Source organism: Myotis daubentonii, chromosome 15 (genome assembly GCF_963259705.1).
Source record: "Myotis daubentonii chromosome 15, mMyoDau2.1, whole genome shotgun sequence".
In the NCBI taxonomy this organism is placed as follows: Eukaryota; Metazoa; Chordata; class Mammalia; order Chiroptera; family Vespertilionidae; genus Myotis; species Myotis daubentonii.
Genome location: NC_081854.1, coordinates 38,566,691 through 38,589,094, shown reverse-complemented (window position 1 = coordinate 38,589,094; position 22,404 = coordinate 38,566,691). Strand labels below are relative to the sequence as shown.

General features: G+C 43.4%; 1 protein-coding gene across 1 annotated transcript in view; it reads left to right on the top strand.

The window, feature by feature from the left end:
• VAT1L (vesicle amine transport 1 like) overlaps nucleotides 1–22,404 on the top strand; it is a 145,691-nt gene that overhangs the window by 109,589 nt on the left and 13,698 nt on the right. The window lies entirely within an intron of this gene.

Sequence of the window (22,404 nt, the reverse complement as noted above, 5' to 3'; positions counted from 1 at the left end):
ACTATCCAAGTCACCTTGGCTCCTGGATTTACAGAGCAAGAGTTCAGAAAGCAAGAAATACCTGGAACTATTAAGACAGGCTCAATGATCCCATTTGACCAAAATCCAAACCTTGTCTAGACACAGCCATACTTCCAGAAGGAAGAATAGAGTGGTCATTGTTGGGACTGCACAGAGGTACCCAAAGCATACGCCTAGTCAGGCAAGACCTAGTCCAGCTCCTGGATACTTTTACTTTTCATCCAGTTCTAACCACTGCAAACCCCAGCTGCTTCTCACCTGGTCTGGTGTGGGGTATGAAGTTTCAAAAGGTGGAAGACCCTGACAGAAACAGATCCATGACAACTGCCAAAGTGGTAGCCGTAGCCCAGCAAGAGGAGAGGAAAAGCCAAGTAGACCTCCACAAAGCTGTCCAAAGGTCTCACCAAAACACAGCTGCCATTTATAATAAGGGCAAAATACTCAGCATACCTCACTAGCACTTGAAAACCCCCACTAAGTTCTAGTTTAAAACATTACCCGATGATCAAAATGATGGCTTTATAGTGTGTCTTCTAAAACAGAATATCTAAATGTATGTACTACTCAGCAGACTAAGTATCTAGATATATGTGTGTTTACCTAATGTGTCTGTGTATGTATATATGTATTCCATAAATGTAGAGATAATATAGATATATGTATGTATATAGTGTGTGTGCACATACACAAAAACACACATTCATATAGGGAATCCATCAAAAGCTAACACACATATCCATTCTTCTAGATCAGCAGTGGCAAATCAGTTTTGTCTCAGAAACCAATTTCAGTGGTTTCCAGTGGCTACCTGGAAATCTGTGCTGGGAAAGATTCTGAGGCCAAATCTTAGAAGAAAGAAAGGCTATAACTGATAGGTGATAGACATGTCCTGGGATGTGGAAGGGAAGTGAGTGGCGACAGGCTTCCTACACTTTCCCTGTTGGAGCAAAGAGGAGCTCAAGACACTGTAAATCAAGATCCATTTGCTCGGACTCCTCATATAATTGCTTTTATTGAACCGTGTTGACATTTTCCTTCTTGCACTGAGGAGTACTACAATCAGAAGAAATTCTGTGTGCATCTCTTAGGGCTGTTTGAAGAACTTTATCCACTTCAGAGACTCCCCTTTATGCGGACCCATGGGAGAAAGACATCCAGGGGGAGAGAGAACTGTGTTTGTTGTAAGAAACTGGTTGTTTGGATCTCCTGGGACCACAGATCCTGTGATGAATTACGTTTTCCTCTGCAATGACTCTCCTTTAAACCTATGCAGGACCTGTTGTATGTATTTTACCTGTTCATCTTCCCCCTGACTTATTTTTATGTCCTTATTAATATTTTCCCTTTGTTCTAATTTGATCACTTTGAGACTTTTGGGCATTGATATCTTTTTAAGTCACCTCAAATCCTTCATGAATATGTAATAACCAGGAAATCATGTGTACCTTAGAAAAGCTTTTTTTCACATCAGCCCCTATAGAGACAAGTCATTACTGTCTGGAAAATTCAAGCTCGTGCAGCACTGTGTTTGATAAATGAAGAATCATGGTGTGTGTGTGTACGTGCGTGTGTGTGTGTACGTGCGTGCGCACGCGCGCATGTGTGTATAAAACACACGTGGCTCAGGTCTTGGAATTAAAAGGCATACCCAGAGCTGAGATACCCAGAGCCACGCAATTATAGTAATTACCAAGGCCAGTTCTAGCAAGGCAGCCGAGCCAGACACGGTTCAATTGAACAGACAAAGGGAGCCTAAGCCATTGTTAGAAATGTGCTGCTTATTGATGGCTGGAAGGGAACATTCTTTTCCTGCCTTGGTCTCCGAATGAAAGGAGATTAATTCCTTATGATGCAAAGATAGGCAGCTGCTGCAGGCTTGTCACAGCTGGGAAGTGATGAGGACAGAGTGATTCGGCATGTGCCGGGGAGGACAGGCTTACACGAGGGAGAAGCAGGAAAGGAAGCCTCCTCTCAAGTAGGGGCAGCAGGAGAAAGGTGCTGACACTTGTGAAGCTCCTACTATGTGCCAGGCACTGTATTAGGCACTTTTTAGAAATTCTCATTAAACTTTCACTCCCCAAATGCTTCCCATTTGATGCATGAAGAAGCTTAAAGACAATCAGCATTCTTTTATCTTTTTATGGTATAAATTATTTTACTAAATTTAGGATTTCAAATGGGATCAAAAATGAATAATAAGCTTAATTAAGCACAAAGGGATAAGGCCCCTTCCCCCGAGCCATGTAGCTACAATGAGGCAAAGCCAGGATTTCAATCTCAGTTTGTCCAGCTTTCAAACCCATGCAATTTGCACTGTACTCATGCCCTCGCAGTGTGGTCTGTGAACTGCCTGAGTTGGAATTCCTAGGAGCTTCTAATGCAGATTCTTGGGCCTGAGTCCAGACCTCTTAATTCAGAACCTTGGTTGATTTCTAGTGTCATGGTTCTCGAGACTTAGTGCATACAAAAAGCCTTCATTGCCACAATGGTGGGTTTTGAAAGGCCTCCCCCCCTCCAGCTCACTTCGCCCTCCCCCAGTAGCAGACCATGGAGCCTGAAACACCCCCTTCCCCAGGAACTCAGCTTTTGGAGGGTAGTTCTGTGGAGTAGGGGCACCTGTGAGTTTATCAGCCAACAGCATCTATTAAAAGGAGCACTTGCCAGCTGGCATGGCTCAGTGGTTGAGCGTCAACTTATGAATCAGGAGGTCGAGGTTTGATTCCCGGTCAGGACACATCCCCAGGTTGCAGGCTCAATCCCCATTGTGGGGCGTGCAGGAGGCAGTCAATCAATTATTCTCTCTTATCATTGATGTTTCTATCTCTCTCTCCCTCTCCCTTCCTCTCTGAAATCAATAAAAATATATATTTTTAAAAAGAGCACTTAGTAAATTCTATATCTGTGTACTATGCTATACACCTGAAATTAATATAAAATAATATTGAATGTCAACTGCAGTTCAAAAAATAATATATATTTTTAAAGGGAGCACCTTACGGACCGTGAGTCAGGTCTTCAGGTCCCTGGCCCTGGGGGATTGATTTTAATAAAATTCCTGCCCGGCTTTTCTGCTCTCTGTTGACTCCCATAGAATCCCTCTGGCTTTTCTCAGAAACCAGTCTCCTGCCTGGTTACTGAGCTTTTTCCTCTGGACGTGTGTGTGTGTGTGTGTGTGTGTGTGTGTGTGTGTGTGTGTGTGGTGTGTATGCATGGTGTGTGTGGTGTGTGTGTGGTGTGTATGCGTGGTGTGTGTGTGCATGTGGTGTGTGTGTGTGTGTGTGTGTGGTGTGTGGTGTGTGGTGTGTGTGTGGTGTGTATGCATGGTGTGTGTGTGTGTGTGTGCGTGTGTGGTGTGTGTGTGGTGTGTGTGTGTGTGGTGTGTGTGTGGTGTGTGTGTGGTGTGTGTGTGTGGTGTGTGTGTGTGTGTGTGTGTGTGTGTGTGTCCTGAGAAAACTGTCCCAGGGCAACTGTTTTCAGCTTTTTGGCCAGACACAAGCATGGATGAGACTCATTTATCAAACTAGCCTTTTCCCATGAGCTCTGAAGTCGCTCTCCCTCCTCGGGTGGGGCCTGCTTTCCACCTCCCTCTCCCTGCACAGAAGAGGCTGTCCATTCGTTCAGCTCTGAACCTAGACACACCAGAGGTTGGACCCCACGGTCTCCTACCAGCTGTGGGATATTAAGCAACTGACTCAACCTCTCAGAACCTCATTTTCTCCATTTGTACATAATGCAGATGTCCGCTGGGGGGATCTCTTTCCCCTTAACTTGACTCAGACTCCCAGCCAATCCTGTGGTCTGTGGAAGGGTAAAACTCTTCTTTCTATATTTGCTATTTCCTGGGGCTTATGATTTGGTGGACTTTCTTGTGACTGTGGGCAGGGTCTCTGCTCCACCTGGGAGCACCCCGACATCAACTCAGCACCTTTGCTGAGTTCCATAATACACCCCACCATCCCAGCACACACACACACCAAGTGTATTGATCTTTAGCAAAAGTTGCTTGAGACTCAGGGGTTGGGGATAGGGATCCCACCAAGGTGCATGAACCCTCAGCCTTCTCTAAGCCTCCACTGATGCCCGCTTCTTTCCAACTCCTCTCAACCCTGTCTCCCAAGACAGTCAAATTCTTTTCCCTGGGTCTGGCTAAGTAATGCCTTTTCCCTCAAGACTTGGTATCAGCAAACACTGAAGCCCTGAGGCAGGGGAAGGCCAGCTCATTCTCTGTTCCTTTTTGTTCTATCAAAGGATTTTATTCCAAACATATGCCCTCTCCATAAGAGGAATTCTGGTGCATAAAACTGTCTCTATCTAATCATGTGTACGCTGAAGGTCAATGTATCCTCTCGAGGCATTTGAGAGCATGGGTGATCCTGTACTTAGAGCTCCTGGCCAGCTCCTATTCACAGTAGGTCCCTTAAAGTTAGCAGCCCATTCCCCCACCCCAACCAATGCTGACAGCAGGGCAAATGCAAAATTTAAGGAGGTCCTCACTGTCAGATTCATGTACAACCTTGAGAGTGAGTGCCTCCTTAAATGCTGCCTGACCCTGGCCCTGGCCCCGGTGACAGCACTGTCTGCCCCTGATGGTCATTTGAATCTGACAGGTTTGAGTTTTGATTCTAACTTCACCAAATACTCAATATCTGAACTTAATTGAGATGCATAAGCTTATCCTATTTACAAAATTTGGCTCCTACCCCTGAATGTAAAGGGTTTTTGAGGGAATTAAAGGTGACCGTAGAAGTAGAGTTACTTTCCTCTGCCCGGAAAAAAAGGGATGATATCAGATTCCCAGGTTTTGATATTTTCTTTGTTTCATTTAATAAAGTGAATGAAGCAGGAGATGAGACTAACCCAGAACCGCTTTTCAGAGTCCCCCTGAAAAAGAAATCGATTTTTCTTTTTCCCAGCACTGCAAATGACATGAAAGTCTAGAGGGAAGACGAAAGGAAATTGAGAGTAAAATAGATTGTGGACTTGGGGAGTTGTTGCTAGATCATAAGGTAGTGCCTTTTGAGAATTCTTTAAAACAACATAAAATGCCAGAAGCATCATCTTTCTTTAATTTCTCCCCTCTTCTTGCTTTGCAAGTCCTTGACCATGAAATTGACTACATGTTTTATTTGGTCCTTTGATGATCAGTGGTACATGTTCATTTGACCCTTTCCTGCTAATGATCCAAAATTAAAGAATAATAGAAAGAATAGAACTCAAAGATGTGGTAGTTGATAAACTCAAAGAAATCTGGTCAAATTTCAAAAAAATATTATTAATAATTTCAGAGAAGAAGGCAGAGGGAGAGAGAGATAGAAACATCAATGATGAGAGAGAATCACTGATTGGCTGCCTCCTGCATGCCTCCCACTGGGGTTCGAGCCTGAAACCCCAGGCATGTGCCCTGACCGGGAATTGAACCATGACCTCCTAGTTCATAGGTCAATGTTCAACCGCTGAGCCACACTGACCAGGCTAGATTTTTTTAAGGATCTCAGAATAAAAAATAAAGTTGGCTTCACAGCCCTGCCCACACCCACTAGCTTTTTGGACTGTGCAAATTACCAACCTAGAGCTCTGCCTGAGCCTTTGCCTTCAGCCCAGAGACACAGCATGTCTCATTCCTCTTGCAGTCTCCCTTTGTGGGGACACTTCTCCCTCCATGTGTGACCTGGAAAGGGACTCTGGCTCCTCAGGTTACTCCATTATGGCTGCCCTTGAAGTTACAGATCAACCAATCACTTCCGCCAGATTTTCGAGGACCAACACACATTTACATATTCTACCTGTCTGGTTAAGGATATGCAATACAATAGAACAATTACTGGTTATTTATTGAGAACTCAGTACCTATCCCATCGTTAGGAGGGCTTTGCAAATGGTACATACTGTTATTATCCCCTTTTACAGATGGAGAAACTAAGGCTCAGCAAAGTTAAATAACTAGATGAAGGCTGAACAGCTAGTAAGAGGTAGAAGCAAGATCAAAACAAATTAGTCTCTCTCCATAATCTGCACTCTTATGAATCTGTGCTGTCTCCCTATGACCACCCTACCACACCCATAATTCACATCAGTCCTGATCTGCAGTTCAGAAAATAAAATTGCCATAGCCATCAAGTTTTCAAAATTCTTTTTCAATTCTTACAATTAAACGCTCCTGATCTCTGGAGCTGACTCTGTTTTTCATGGAAATCATGTCCTTTGGCCTCTAGTTCAATCCTTCCCCTTTACCACTAGATGCATCCACTTCACAATATCAGAATAATAAAGCAATTTAGTATCTTTGGTGTCTTCTTGGCTCAAGTGGAACATTTTCTCAGCAGGGATTGTTGACAACATTATTTTAATGTAGTTGAGTCCAATCAGAGACTGGACCATTGGCTCCCTGTGAGATGCCAGGGAAACCATTCTCTCTCTGATCACCAGACTCCTTTCTGACAAATGCGTGAGTGGGTAACTCTGAATGAGAAAAATTGTAACATCACTTAGCACAGTGCCAGGCACTTACAAAAGCTCAGTAACTGTTCACTAATCCCACTATTGTCACTGCTATTATTTCTATTATTCCATTATGGATGGGGGCAGACTCAAAATGGCTTATATTGATAGGGAAGTCAGAGAAGTTGGGTTTTTTTTCCTTTTGGTTGTTTTCAGTGAGCATTTAAAACCTTCCAGGTTGCCACACCAGGATGCTCTGGTGTTTTCATGCTGTGCAGTACTGATGTACTTTGAATGTTCTTTATTTGTGCTCTGAATTCTCAAGATGGGTGGAATATGGCATCCTTCTTTATCTAAAGAAATCCCCATCCCTCTCCTTCAATAATTCTCTTGGCTCAGCGCCACCTGAACAATGGGGCACTCTCTTCCAGGCAGGGAGCATTAATGAGGAAAAGATCAGCAACCATTTTCTACATGGGTAGCAATGGAGGTTTACGAGGATGTGTGTGTGTGTGTGTGTGTGTGTGTGTGTGTGTGTGTGTTTCTAAGACCATATATTTATATTATTCCCCAAGGAGTTTCAAGGCATGCTGAATTTCTTGCAGTGTTTAATACTTCATAAATAAAGCCTTAGAAGCAATTCTCAGCAAATCATGGATGTGTTCCAGAGAACATGTAAAATATTAAAGTCAACTCCAAATGGAAGAAAAGAGCCCCATTTTCCCAAGTAGTTAGCATATCTCAAACCACTGACATTTCCAGAACGGAAAGTGTGGCAGAGAGGGAATGAGACAGGGACGGTTTGGTGGGGCAGAGACGCCTCACAGAAGGAAGCCAAGGCCACCCTCCCCCTTACTAAGTGCTTTCATACTCATGAGACGGCATGACATAGGTGCTGTAATGCCCCAATTTTATAGTTGAGGAAACACTTAGAAGTTAAGCACATGGTCTGAGGAGACCCCGTTGGTGGGTGATAGAAGTGGGATTTGAAGCCAGCAGAAGGGTTCCAAAACCCCCTCCACGCTACTATCCTATGCGACAACACACTCTGCTTCCTGCAGGCCTGTGTACATGAGGCATCACATTTCCAAACGAACCTCCAACCCACCTCCATAGCCTATATTCCTTATCCTTTTTTAATGAACCACCAACGCAGCCTTTCCCTCAACCCCTATGCCTTATCCTTCTTGGACTGAGCCACCAACTTTACCCGCAAGCCCAAATTTCTTATCTTTCTTGGAATGAATCACCTACACCAACACCCCCAGTTCATATTCCTTATACTTCCTGGAATGAATTACCAACACCCACTCCTGGGCACATATTCCTTATCATTCTTGGAATGAACCACTGAATTCCACCCCCAGCCTGTATTCTCTGTTTCCTGGCTATGCACAGCCTCAGTGGCAGCTCTTAGGTTTTCCCCACTGTTATCACTACTGGTGTTCTCTGGGGTGCACTGCTCAGCTGTTTTCTGCACAGTGGCCACAACCCTACCCCATCCATTGGTTCTGTCTCTCACCCAATGAGAAAGACCAGCAGGAGTTTAATCTGACCCAGACCTTTGAATGAGCACTTACATTCAATTTCCTCAAACCTCACAACCCTAGTGGGTAGGAAATGTATTATCCCCATTTTATAGATGAGGCTCAAAAACATGGTCATTTGCTCAGGAGCATACAGCCAGTGAGTGATGGAACTGAAATTCAAAATGAGGCCATTCTACTCCAGAGGACAGTGGCTTAATCCTTTTAAAGCGTTTTCAAATATATTTTTATTGATTTCAGGGAGGAAGGGAGAGGGAGAGAGAGAGAGAAACATCAATGATGAGCAAGAATTATCCATCATCTGCCTCATGCACACCTCCTACTGGGGATCCAGCCTGAAACCAGGGCATGTGCCCTGACCAGGAATTGAACTATGATCTCCTCGTTCATAGGCCAATGCTCAACCACTGAGCAACACCAGCCAGGCGACTTAATACCTCTGGGGAACAAACAACAACAGCTTACATAGAATTAACTTTTGCATTTGATTTTCCAACATGTGTTCCATGAAAGAGTCAGGCCTGTGAGATGTTAAAAGATAGATCAAGGAAGCAAGAGAGAAGGATCCTGGGGTCAATTACTGTATTTGCTGCTGTGAAAAATTCAAGTTATATAAGACATATCCCAATTTCATAAATTTTGTGCAAAACAGTACCTTTCATCATGCTTTTTTGGACAGTGATTTCATAGAGGGGAAAAAACTTATACATATAAATGCCGAATGTGGTAGTGGAATCCTAGTTGGAAATCATAAAGTCTGGATATGTAGCAATACCTCATAAAGCCAGAGGGGATAGCTGAAAATTGCAAAGGTAAAAGAAATATATTGGTCTTAGTGAATGCTGACATGTGGTGGGCTTACTGATAATATATTTAAGTTCAAAATATTAGGGAGAAAATCCAATTCCATACCTACTCACTATGTGGGCTTTAACTTGCTTCTTCGTTTGTTTGGGGTTTCATATAAAAAAAACACCTCCCATATAATGGGGGGTGGGGGGGAGAATAAGAATAGAGGGTTAGGCAAACGTAGGTGTACAGTTGTTCAAATGGAAAACATACAATTAATAAATAGTAATGCAAGAATAAACTGTGTTTCACATACTCAGAACTGTAAACCTACATTTGCCCCTGTGTATCTTGAATGTGCTGTTTTAGGCTGCCTGTCTTTCTATTAAGGGAGTCATCGCATATTATTTTGCCTTGGGTTTTCATTCATTCCTCCATACCTGGGCCTTCAGTGCAAAATAATTTTTTAATTCTTATTCTTTTGTTGCAACATGGGGAGAGGAAATGCAGGAAATGCGTTGTATAAACTAGAAATAAAATTTCCTGAGACATGAGTATTCCATGGAACACAGTTTTTAAAACTAGCGTCTTTACCAACTGTCAAATCCTAGCAATGCACAGTTCAAATCTGGGGGAAGAGCAGGGCAGTGCTTCACCGTTTAAAACCAACAGAAACAGAGAGTGTCTGGGGAAAAGAATGTCGCCTCCTACCAAGGAAGCAATCCCTGAGGTAAGACCACTCATTATTTATGCCGGAGAAGCACCCCCAGGCTTCTCCTCCTTCTGCTCTGCCCACAGACCTGCATTCTTGTTTGCCTCCATGAATTCACAGAAATCCAAAGGAAAAAAACAAAGAGGCTCTTTCTTTACCAGGAGTGCAGAGATAACACACAAGAGAAGAATGTTAGGGCTCAAGTATGCTAGAACTATGCAAATGGGCAATGCAGCGAAATTCCAAGGGCTTGAGGAATATTCTCCCACACAAATCTCATTGGCTAAAACTGGCCACATGGTCCCACCTAACCTAATGAGGTTGGGAAATGTTGTTTTCCTATGTATCCAGAAAGGAGAGGAGAACCAAATATGGGTAGCACAAGTGTCTCTACCCCAAGTCCTTAAGCTCTTGATAATTTCAGTGTTCTAGAGAAGCAAAGTAGGTAAATTAATGTGATAGAACACTTCAAGTATCACATCGTGCAGCTTCATCATTCTGTCTCATTTGCACTTATACTAAACTTGTAATATATCTTAGTTTTTCTTTTCATCTGGGGAAACTCTAGCTCAGAATGGTTGAGAAACTTGCCCAAGGTCCTTCAGCTAGTAAGTGACAAAGCCAGAATCAAACCCATACCTGCCTGATTGTACCAACTTACCCCACAGGCTGTTGTGAAGACTGATTAAATAGAAATATATTCATTCCTTTGAATATGTATTAAACACCTACCTGTATCATTTACTATTCAGTATGTGGGGGACTCGGGAGACACTGCCCTCATACACCTTAAGTTCATATTGGGTTAAAATAATAAATAAGAAAATAACCGAACAAGTTCAATGAATGACATATTCCAGGAAGAAAAATAAAGCAAGCTAAAGGGAGGGAGGTGGGGGTGATGAAGAGGGCACTGTTTCAGATAGGGGAGTCAGGGAAAGCCTGAAGAAGTGATTTGTGGACCGGAACCTGAAGGAAGTTTTCAGCAGAGCAGGAGGAAGAGGGAATGCCAAGTGCAAAGTCCCTGAGGTAGGAATGGGCTGGGTATATTTGAAAGAATAGCAACAAGGCAAATATGGCTAGAGTAAGGGAGTGAGTGTTTGTGTTTCCCCACATTCATATGTGGAAACCTAACCCTCAAGCTAATGGTATTAGGAGATGGTATCTTTGTTGGTTATGATGGCTCTGCCTTCATGCGTGATATCCGTGTCTTTATAAAAGAGGCCCTAAAAAGTTTCCTTGCCCCTTCCATGATGTGAAGACACCTCGCAAAGCGTCTATGAACCAAGAAGTGTGCTCCCACCAGACACCCCATCTGCCTGCATCATGATCTTGGACTTTCCAGCCTCCAGAACTGTGAGAAATAAGTTTCTGTTGTTTATCAGCCACTCAGTCTATGGCGTTTTGTTACAGCAGCCTGAACGGACTGAGACAGGGAAGAACAGTAGGTGAGGTCAGAGAAGCAGGCTGATGATACACAGTGAGGGGGCATCATATAAAACCTGGGGATTTTCTAACTGTGATGGGAAGGAAGCCATTGGAGTGCTGTGAGCAATGGGTTGACATGGTTTGATTTTCTTGTTCTTAAAAGTCCTCTGGTTCCTCTGTGCAGAATAGACTTCTGAGAAGGAGGGAATAAGAGTAGAGTAGGGATAGCAATTAGGTGGCTACTGAAGTCAGTCAGACAAAAGATGGTGGTAGACTGGATACATTTTGAATGTTGAATCAACCAGACTTATTAGGGAATTAGATGTGAGATTGAGAGGAAGAAGGGAATGGAGGAAAAGTCCCAGATTTTGGGCCAGAAAAAAACAGATGAATAGTGTTTGTCTTAGAATAATAGCCCTTCAAATATGTCTATGTTCTAATCCCTGGATCCTTTGAATATGTTATTTTACATGACAAAGAGGACTTTACAGATGTGACTAAGTTAAAGATCTTGAGATGGGGTGATTTTCCTGAATGATCCACATGGGCCCAACGTCATCATACAGGCCATTAGAAGAGGAAGCAGGAGGGTTAGAGTCAGATTTGAAGATGCTGCTGGCTTTGAAGATGAAGGGGCCCAGAATCAAGGGATGTGATGGGGTGTTTCTCAGCATCTAGAAGGGTTCGGGAATCTGGAGAAGGGCTGCGAGTAAATGAATAAAGAAACTAGAAATGAAATATAAATTTGAAAGGCATTTTGGGGAGCCAGAGGAGACCTAGCTTCAGTAACCAAGTTCTCTCTAATCTCCGGACCCAGGCCTCTTTATTCACACATTTTGCCCTATGGCAAAGCAGATATACATATCAAAGGTAAGTTTGGTAAACAGTAGGCATTGTCAGGTTGGGGGAACTGCCCTCAGCTTTCTGGCAGCATGCTATCATATGTATCTTCAGGTTTGGGGAAATGCCTACAGCTGTTCAGCTGTTTGGCCAGCAGCAGGTAATAACATGTAGATTTTCAGGTTTGGGGAAATGCTTTCAGCTATCTCAGCAGGCAATAATATGTATCTTCAGCCCTGCTGAAGCCTCAAGGTTCCATCAACCTTTTGATGAAACTTCTTGCATTTATGACATTCTGGAATTAGCCTCCAGCAGGGATGCAGGGGGAATTCAAAGAAGCAGATCCTCTTGCAGAGCAGCCAGAAAGAACACAGCGCTGCTGACACCCTGATTTTAGCCCAGTGAGACCATTGGACTTCTGACCTCAGAACTGTAAGATAATAAATCTGTGATGTTCTAAGCCACTAAGTCTGTGGTAATTGGTTACAGCAACAAGAGGAAACTAATATAGTGGTGTGTGGAACAGTGCTTTGAAAACTGTAAAACACTAAACAATCGCCACCACGGAAAACTAGGATTTACAGCAGAGAGGACAGAGGGAGAGAGGATGGGTTCAACCCTAAAATGGAAGTATACTTAATTGTGTGGTAACTCAGAGTTCCCAAGCCAAGCAGGAGGTGCCAGTTTATGACAGGTCCTGCATCAGATGATGGAGGAACAGGGATAGGTAAGAGGCAGGGACAGGTCTTTCGGACAAGTTTAATGAACCGGCCTCTCATTTTATTGCTAAAAGAAACTGATCTAGTTTGCATTTTTCCCTCTTTATTTCAATTTTTATTTTTTTATTGATTTTTTGGAGAGAGAAGATAAGAGAGGGAGAGAGAGAGAGAGAAACATCAATGTGAAAGCAAAACATCAATTGGCTATGACCGGGAGTCAAATTGGCAACCTTTCAGTACACAAGACAATGCCCAACCAACTGAGCCACACCATCCAGGACTTCGAGTTTGCATTTTTGAGTGGAGAGGAAAATGCCTTGTGATGCTCACACATTTCTTATGGTCCTTTATGGTCCCACATAATGTTTCTTCAGGCAGGTCTTTTCTCTCTCTTACTTCTGCCCCCAATGAAGTTTATTCTAACATTCAACTGAAATCAGCAAAATGATTCACAGTGTGTATGCCAACCCTGAAAAAAACAATAAAAGATTCATTTGAAGAGTGAATTTTCTTTTCACTTGTAGGAGATGTCTCTTCATCTGATCTGATATAATTCTAAAGTGATAATTGAGATTTTGATCAAGTGCAATTAAGAAATGGCATTACTGCTTATTCCAGATAATGAAATAAATTGGCAGGTAACAGAATTGCTATTCTGCAGAATTACAACTCTTTGGGAAATGAGAGGTGAGCAGCCTCTCGGCCACCAGGATTTATTTAGTGCCCCATACTCCCCCTACTGTTCATTCAATGAAATTTATGAGAAAATCTTATCCTTACTCTAAGTCTCAGAGAGAGGAGATCAGAAAGAGAAGTGAGAAACACCAGAAAGAGGTTCAGACTCACTGGACTGTCTACAGCCATTGCTGGAGACAGAATTGCTCAGTAAAATCAGTGCTGGCTGTAAAGTTAAGCTGACCGGAATTTAAAGCTCATCTCTGGCATAAATTATTTGTGTGCCATGGACAAAACATCTAACCCCTCTGAGCTTCAGTTTCCCATCCATCAAAGGAGTAATAACACCAGCTTGCAGAGCTGCTGAGAATACTAATGCGATAATGTATCTAAAATGCCCGGCACAGTCTAGAACTTAGTTGAAGCCTAGTAAATATTAATTTCATTCTTCAGAGCATCCTGCTTCTCTCTCTTCTTGATACCCTCTCTTCCTGATTTTTCTCTTCCAAGAGTCAGTGGCATATGCCTGGGTGAGGGGGAAGCGGGTAGGAAGAAAGTGGGAGACATGATAAGGTTCTGAGACCAGGGGAAACACCTGTTTGAAGGGCTGAGTTGGAGCTCTAGAGTTACACAAATGGAGGAGACAAGCTAAGCCTTCAACCTGGTAGTGATGCCCCTACCAGGTGAGGATCCAGAGGAGGCTGTTCCGCCAGAAGTTTAAGGAGAGTTGACAATTACAAAGAAATGCACTGATAGACCTGAGAGAGTCTTGTGAAGGAAGAGGCTATGTCACTGAAAGTTTGGGACTGGAAAAATGTGCAATTCCAAGAATAAAAAGCATTGCTCTGAACAGGTCACCGGCAAGTCTGTTTGATGCTGGCATCGGGCACTGGAAGAGCCACTGATAATTAAAGTGGGTCTACACCCACCCAGAAGGAAGACAGCTTGGCTCATGTCTCCACAACTGGGCAGTGCCTGGCAGGGCCATTCAGCCTCTTACCACCACCTGGGAAGGGTGACTCTAAGAGTAGGCAGGGCAGAACCCTATCTCATATGAGCAACAGCCACACTGCCTACTCCCTCTGACTACAGAGACGTGGTTTCTTTAAGAGAAGGCCACCTGAACTCCTTTTTTACCGCAGCGTAGTATTCCATTGTGTAGATGTACCACAGGTTTTTAATCCACTCATCTACTGATGGGCACTTAGGCTGTTTCCAAATCATAGCTATGGTGAATTGTGCTGCTATGAACATAGGGGTGTTCCTTTCTAATTGGTGTTTCTAGTTTCTTGGGACATATTCCTAGAAGTGGGATCACTGGGTCAAAAAAAAAGGAGTTCTTACCATTTGCAACAGCATGGATGGAACTGGAGAGCATTATGCTAAGTGAAATAAGCCAGTCAGAGAAAGATAAATATCACATGATCTCACTCACTTATGGGATATAATGAACAACATAAACTGATGAACAAAAAACAGATCCAGAGACAGAGAAACATCAATCAGACCGTCAAACCTCAGAGGGGAAGTAGGGGAGGGTGGGGGTAAGGGTGAGAGATTAACCAAAGGACTTACATGCATGCATATAGGCCTAACCAATGGACACAGACAACAGGGGGGTGAGGGCATGAGTGGGGGGGGGGGGATGGGGCAGTAATGTGGGGATAAGGACACATATGTAATAACTTAATCAATAAATAAATTTTTTAAAAAAAGAGTAGGCCACCTGAGGCTGATTCCCGAGCCTCCCTCTGACCCAATGAATCAGAAGTTACTGGAAAAGGGTCCAGGTCTTCTTATTATACTCCACCAGCGACCCCAATTCCCACCGCAAGTTGGGCACCTCATCTCTAAACTGCTGATGTGTGTCTTTTTCTCTTGCCTACTGGGCCCTGATTCAACAGATATTTACTGAATTCCAACTCTTTTGCCAGGCTCTGTTTTAAACACTTGAGCTATATCTGTAAACAAAACTGATTTTTAAAAAAATCTCTAGAGCTTGCATTCTATTGTGTGGGGTGGGTGAGTGGAGGAGGAAAAGAATAAGCAATAAACATAATGAATAAGTAAATTGTTTTTCACTTTATGTTAGAAGGTGATAGATGCTAAGAAAGAAATAGAGAAGGGTAAAGTAGGAACATGAGCATGGGGATGGGAGAGAAGGGATGAGTTGGCTCAGGTGTGTCCCTGGATCCTTCCTACTCTTGCACCATCAGACCTCTGCCACCTGCACCATCAGGCCTGCTCAGATCTGGGCTTCCTACCCTGAGAGAGCTCTTCTGCCCCCTCATGGTTCCTATGGGCTCCACTCACAGAGGACAGTGGAGTAACCCTTCCCTGGCTGGCTGGCATTAGTTACCACCGCTCCCAGCCAACTCCGGGAGAGTACCTGTCTACACCTCTCAGCCTCTGTAGGACTGAGCACTTCCCAGTTTTCTGAAATGCTGGAAGGACTGGGGCTTATTCGAGCAACGCTCAGTGGTCTGCTGCAGCCACTGTGTGTACCCCTGTTAAAGCATCAGTGACATTACATTGTAGCTTAAAATCAGCTGTGGTGCACCACAGAAATCATCAAGTACTCCAAATCAGGGCTCCCCCACCCCAAAATCAGAGATTATACACACACAAATTGTTATTACACACTTACCATCACACCAATGGTAACACTATGTGCCAGATACAGCCACACAGAACTTCATTCCAAAGCCCCACCCTTCCCCCTACCTGGGGTAACCTGGGTGTGGTCCTTCTCATGCTTCCTGGATAAGTAAGATCAAAGGGTTTGAGATTCTGAACCAAAACTGTATGCAGAAGGGCTTGTAATAAAACAAGACAGTAGTGACATGAAGGAATACAAAGGGTGAAAAATTCCTGCCCTCAATTTATTGCCTTACATCTTATTTTTTGTTGTTTTTTTCTCATAATAGTCATTACATCCTCCAAAACTGATGAGTTTCCAGGGCATAATAAATTTTAAAACATTTATCAGAGCAAGCACTAAAATGACTCATTTAAGAGTATGGGTTAGAAAGAAGAATTGTCAGTATACTTTATATACAGTAATCAATTAAAGTGCATTTCTCCACAGTGGTTTCTATTACTCTTCTTTAAGAAGCAATAATGGAAATGAGCTCACCAGACTTGAGGATATTACTCGGTGTATCTTGAGTTTCTCCACACAATTCTCCAAGGCAGGAGAAAGGGAATAGACATCCCCAGAAGTCTACGGCTAGAGCCTAAAGAGATTTAAACAAGTACCATTTGGCATGGAAAGCTTTAGCCAGTGAATGTTTTAACAATCATATCTTGGAGTATGGGAAGCTCAGATGTGTAGTATCTGCCAGTTTACATGGTGTAAAGATTCCCACCATGGCCAATTTCATTCTACCAATGTGCTGTCAAATAACTTGCTAAATTCCTGAAAATTTAACCATCAATTCTCATGAGCTCGTACAAGCCAAGTCCAACATATGACGACTCTGGCTTTAAAGTTAATATGAATTTTGCATTCAATGATACATCCATGCTGATTTTAAAATAATGATGCTTTTCTTTCTGCCTTCAAATGTTTTAGCATCATCTAATACAGCGTTTCCCAAAGTGAGCTCCATTCTCATGTGAGGGGACTTGGGATAGGGCATGAACATGAAGTAGTCTCACACTGAACCACCCTGATCATGTCAAGAGTGAAGTCTCAGAGGCGCTAATGTGCTTTAACGCCTCTTGCTCCTCTCCCTTTTAACAAAGAGGGAGCAGGCCTCAGGTTCAAGTCTTCAGGAAGGCAATGGTATCAAGCTAGAATGTAATAAAAATTATTTCTTTTTATTTTACTTGCTATATTTAGCAAATAATACTGACTTTTCTCTACATATAGAAGTAGCACAGGGTTTACTTTTATATGCTTCTTGTATTTACTAGTATATACTGCAGGTACCTGGTTGAGGCATAAGTCACCGGGAGTTGGGAATCTTCAAAAGATGAGATACAGCCTCTTGTGAGGTATGTTTTTGCAGAAGAGCCCAGAGGCAGCCTGGTTGCATTAGCAGTAGATTCCCTATCTTTGGGACCTCCCGCTCCCATTTGTCTAAATCAAATAGATTTAGATTCAAGCAGTGGTATGCTGTCATATGCTGATTTGTAGCAGCTGCCAATTTCCATGGTGTAAATGTCCCTACCATGGCTGATTTTAAGCAACCAACACGACATCACTGAACTCAGAATTGGGAAGAAATGCGCACAGTCAACTTTTGCAAAGCAGTAGGAGCTGTCTCCAGCACACCACTGGATTACCACCCCTGTTTGCCTTCCACAACTGCAGAACCAGCAAAAAGGAGAATTGTTTAAAGATGATATACCTTCAGAGTTCTGTCTCCACCTGTGTTTGCTCACCTACTACATCATCACAGACCTAGCTCCCCTCCAGCCTCTCATTTCTAATGCCTACCCCTAAGGCAGTGGCTCTCACCTTAGAATGAATCTGTCCTCCAAGGCATAGTTAGGAATGTGTGGGGGCATTTTTGGTTCTCATAAGTAGGGGGGATACTACTAGCATCTAATTGGATAGAGGCCAGGGATGGTGCGAAACATTCCACAATACATAGTACAGCCTCCCACAACAAAGAATTATTCATTCCAAAATGCCACTAGTGCCAGAGTTGAAAAACCCCACTCTAAGGATTTAGTGAGGTGGGTCACTCTGGAAGATGCATTTATTCTGATGGAATATTAGAAATCCCTGGAATGCCCATCCTGAGAAGGAATGGCATTGCCCCTGGAGTGTAATAGGTCTCACACTCCCCGGACACAGTTAGGGAGCACATTCCTGGGATGCAGCAGGGCTTCCTCCATCCCCCACAAGAGCTCCCACTGCACTTTGCCTGGTGCCTGCCTCCACATGCCCTTCAAAAGACGCCTCCAAGCAAGGCAGCCCGTGGAGCAGCCCCAGTTTCCAGAAGAGCAAATCCAATCACTCAGAGCATGAAATGTTTTTCCCTCTTCAGTCATTCGCAGTGGATGGACACCCTGGTACCTAATGCACTGCACACCTTCAATAGTGATTCAAGGACATTTTTGTTTGGTTGGTAGATTATTCTGTTTGGAATGGATGGGTGCACCGTGAATTCCATCTCTCACACTGCCTTGCTTAGAGATTCTCAGCATCTATATGCCATACACTCATCCTTTCCACAAATCTTTTTAAGCACCTGCTCTGTACTGAACCCAGTGTTTAGTGTAAGAAGTGAAATATTTAAGTGACATTCTTTGCCACATATAGGTGACAGCGCCATTGTGCTGTCGGAGGAGAAAGGAAGCAGGCTCTAAAGTCACATGGACACTTGCTGAGTTTGAATCCCAGCTATGCCACCTTCTAGCAGTGTAGCATCAGGAAAGCTACTCAACTTCTCTTAGCTTCAGTTTTCTCATCCTTAAAAAGTGCAGTGGTGCCTGGGCAGCATGGCTCAGTGGTTGAGCATCGACCTGTGAACCAGTAGGTCATGGTTTGATTCCTGGTTAGTGCACATGCCTGCCTGAGTTTGCAGGCTCGATCCCTAGTGGGATCTTGTGGGGGACAGCCAATCAGTGATTCTCTGTCATCCTTGATGTTTCTGGCTCTCTCACCCTCTCCCTTCCTCTCTGAGATAATTTTCAAAATATATTTTTAAAAGTGCAATGGTGTCCCATCCTAGTTCTTCCCCCCCCCCCTTTTTTTAGCTATGTGACCTTGAGCATATTAAGTTCTTGGATCCTTGATTTCCTCATCTGTAAAGTAGAAAATACTGTGCCTGCCATGTGCAAAGTTGTGAAGATTACAGAAGATGCTGCCTGTAAACCAGTTAGCTGATTACTACTGGCATGTTGTAAATACTTAACAAACATGACCGTTTTCATCATTACTGTAACCATTATATTACCTATAGCAATCAGAGCTCAAATCACTATTTTTGTCCACATATTATTCTGGGTCTGCTTTAGTTTCTTAAATAGCTACGGGCGGCTCACTGGCACATGCCCCTGCCTCTTCTTTGTGCCAAGACTCTGCAGACTGATGAACAGGGGGAAAGAAAACAAGACGGGCAGATGCACAGGGCAGGTTTCTAATCATGCCACCTGCATGTGAGAAGGGATAAACCACACTCTCCCAAGCTTACTTCATCCATGAGGTGATTTCTTTAACACTGGCCTGGAATCCCAAGTAATAAAGAAGGATGAGGCTAATTATAGACTCCATGGGGCACACAGGCCTGCCTGGTGTGTGTTCCTGCAGAGTATCTGGGTTGAGCCCAAGTCCATTCAGAGTGTGCAATGGCACAATCATCCAAAAGCTGATAGACTTCGTCTGTCAAATCCATGGGGACACAGACAACACATCATTTGGTTTTGTAATTCCCACAATGCCTAGAATTGCTCTGACACATAGAAGAGCCCCCCCCCCCCAAAAAAAAGTGGAATAAGTGGCTTGTGGTATCTGCACTTGTGAGACCATCATCAGGGAAATGACTGATTCCTGACTGCAGAATTTATTTTTTAATTAGGAAATCTTCCTATAGTAAAAATATTCTCCTTCAAAAAAAAATCTATATTCTCATTATCCAACAATAACCTTTGTGTATATTTTGTTGGGTTTTTTCTTCCAATATTTTATCTGTGTGCATTTGGGGAGTTTGTTTTGCTTTTCTTTTGTTTGAGCATTTGACAATTTAAAAAATTATAATCACACTATGTAAAAAAATTTGTAGGCTGTTTTTCCCCTCATATAGATGTTTTATAAGCATTTTAAACGATCATGGCCCCGTAATATTCCAACATTGGGTATATCAACTGTTCCCATTCCTGAACAGCGAGGTGATATTTCATTTTTATTGTTGTAATTATAACAAACATTTTGGATATAAAGCTTGTGTTCTTATTATCCCAGATGTAAGATTATTTCCTTAGTATATATTCCCAGAAGCGGAATTACTAGGTCAGAGAATTTTGAAGATCTTTCAAGGCATTTTAAAGACCTTTGAAAGCCTTTATGAACATGTCCTACACTACCTGTTCTGGATATGACTTCAGTGTCTCAGGGTGAGTGAACTGACACCCGCCTCACTTCTCCCAAACTCTTTGTCTACTGTGTGGACCTTCCCAGACCTACCCTTCCTCATGACTCCAGGGGGTCTGATTGTTCTCCAAGCTGCCCCTCAGGAATCAGTCCAGTTTGACCTCCCAGTGAGCCCAGTTCAGAAGGAGAGTGGTCCAGTCTCGCTGTCGCCTCATGTGGCCCAGCTGGCTGAGGCAGTGAGCCGCTGAGTAGCTGGAAGATAACATCTCCTCAGCTACTTACTTTCCCCCCCATGTAAGAGCCTGGTTTTTGTCTTGTTGCTATGGCAACACGACCTCAAGACATCAGCGATTAGCCTTGGTGCTTAGAGGGGAAAACTCAGCTAAAAGACAAGTGAAAGAAAGGAAAAGGTTAGCACCCTCTGCCCCGCTCCTGGTTCCCCTCTGTGCCTCTGCCAATGGGCAGGGATAATTAAAAATTAAACTTTGGAGTCACACAGACACTGGCACCAGGAAGGTTCCAGGTCATCTGTTTCCAACGCTAATGAATATGGGTGAGAATAAATCAAATTATGTCCACCTCATCTCTGTTTGATGGAGAACCTTTCAAAACATAAGTCGTTTTAGAGAATCTTCCCACCCTTTGGGGAATTATATGGCTTCCAAACAGTCTGAAATGACCTTAAAGGCAAGATGGGGGTTGACAGCATATATCTCTATATTCCGCCTTAAAATCTTATCAGTTCCACTCCACATCCCTAATTCCCAGTTCTCACTGGTCTCCCAGTCTTTCCTCCACCAGTGCCCCAACTGCCAACATCACTGGCTGGGTCATCTTCCCAAGACACACTCTGATTATGTCCAAGCAAAGACCTCTTCTAGCTCCCTATTTCCCCCAGAAGAGAGCCCAGCTCACAAAGCTGGGCGCAAGGTGTCCCCCAGGCACATGGTGCCAGCTCCCTAACTCTGACTCCCTGGATGGGCCATCCCTTCCCGTTCAGGGCTCTGTTCTTGCCTAGAGCACATGCATATTTTCCCTCCCTGCAAAACGCCTCCCACTCCTGAAAACACAACGAAATGCCATTTTTTCTCTAAATTGAGTCATTTCCTCCCCTGGGCTCACACACCTCTTCTTTCCTGTATAGACTATAGCTCTTCCCACGCTCTATTGCAATTACCGTTTAGTGGACTCCCCTCCACGGCAGCCTGTGGGCTTGTCCAGGGCAGGGGCCGTGTGGGTTCATCTCCATGAACGGGACCTGGCACATAGTAGGAGCTCAATACTGGAAGTTATTACCCTCACAGATCTGGGTTATTTGGTAAAAGGATACATTTTTCTATCTGGGGAGAAGAGAATAACACTTGAACTTCTATAGTACTAAGCTTCTAAAGAACCCAAATCCTCTTTTATAACATCATCATCAAACATATGCTGGAGTCCTAAAAGGGGTGTAACAGTTGAGCATTGGGTGCTGAAATTGTTGTATGGTTGTTGTTTGGAGAAAAAAGCTCAAAGTTCACATTCATAAACTTTTTGGAAATTCCAAACATATTCTAAAGTAGCAATAATAGAATACTGCCCGCACCCCCCCCTACCCCCCCCCAACTATTCTCAGAGCAACATACCCATCAACTCAGCTTCCCCAGTGATTGACATTTGGTCAAATTTATTTCCTTTGTTGCCTCTCTTCTCCCATTATTTTTTCTGGAATATTTTAAGGCAAACCAGAGACATACTATCATTCCATCTGTCAATATTTCATAAACAGTCTAGGTTCAAATTCTAGCCAGTCTGCCTACGTTGTCTGTGACCTTAGGCAGGCTAATTAATCTCCCTGGTCCTCATTTTCTGTATGTGTAAAATGAGAATGATTATAACACATGCACCATGGGGTTCTAATGAGGAGCAAGGAACTACCCGTGAAAAATCTGTGCCCCGTTTGTGTGCTAAGTGGTCAGTGTTAGTCATCAGAAGCACTAAGTCATCATTATCATTTCTAAATTTATAGCACAGTAGCTAGCATTTGTGACATAAAAGAAACATGACTGTATCAGCAATCATGGCTCTGAATGCAGAAGGAGGGCAGATTGGAGTGTGGAAAACTTAAGCCTTAGAGAACAAATAGGAGGCTGGGGAAGTCATCCTGGTGGGAGATGATGGGGTCTTGAGCTGGGCAGTGACAAGAGTGGA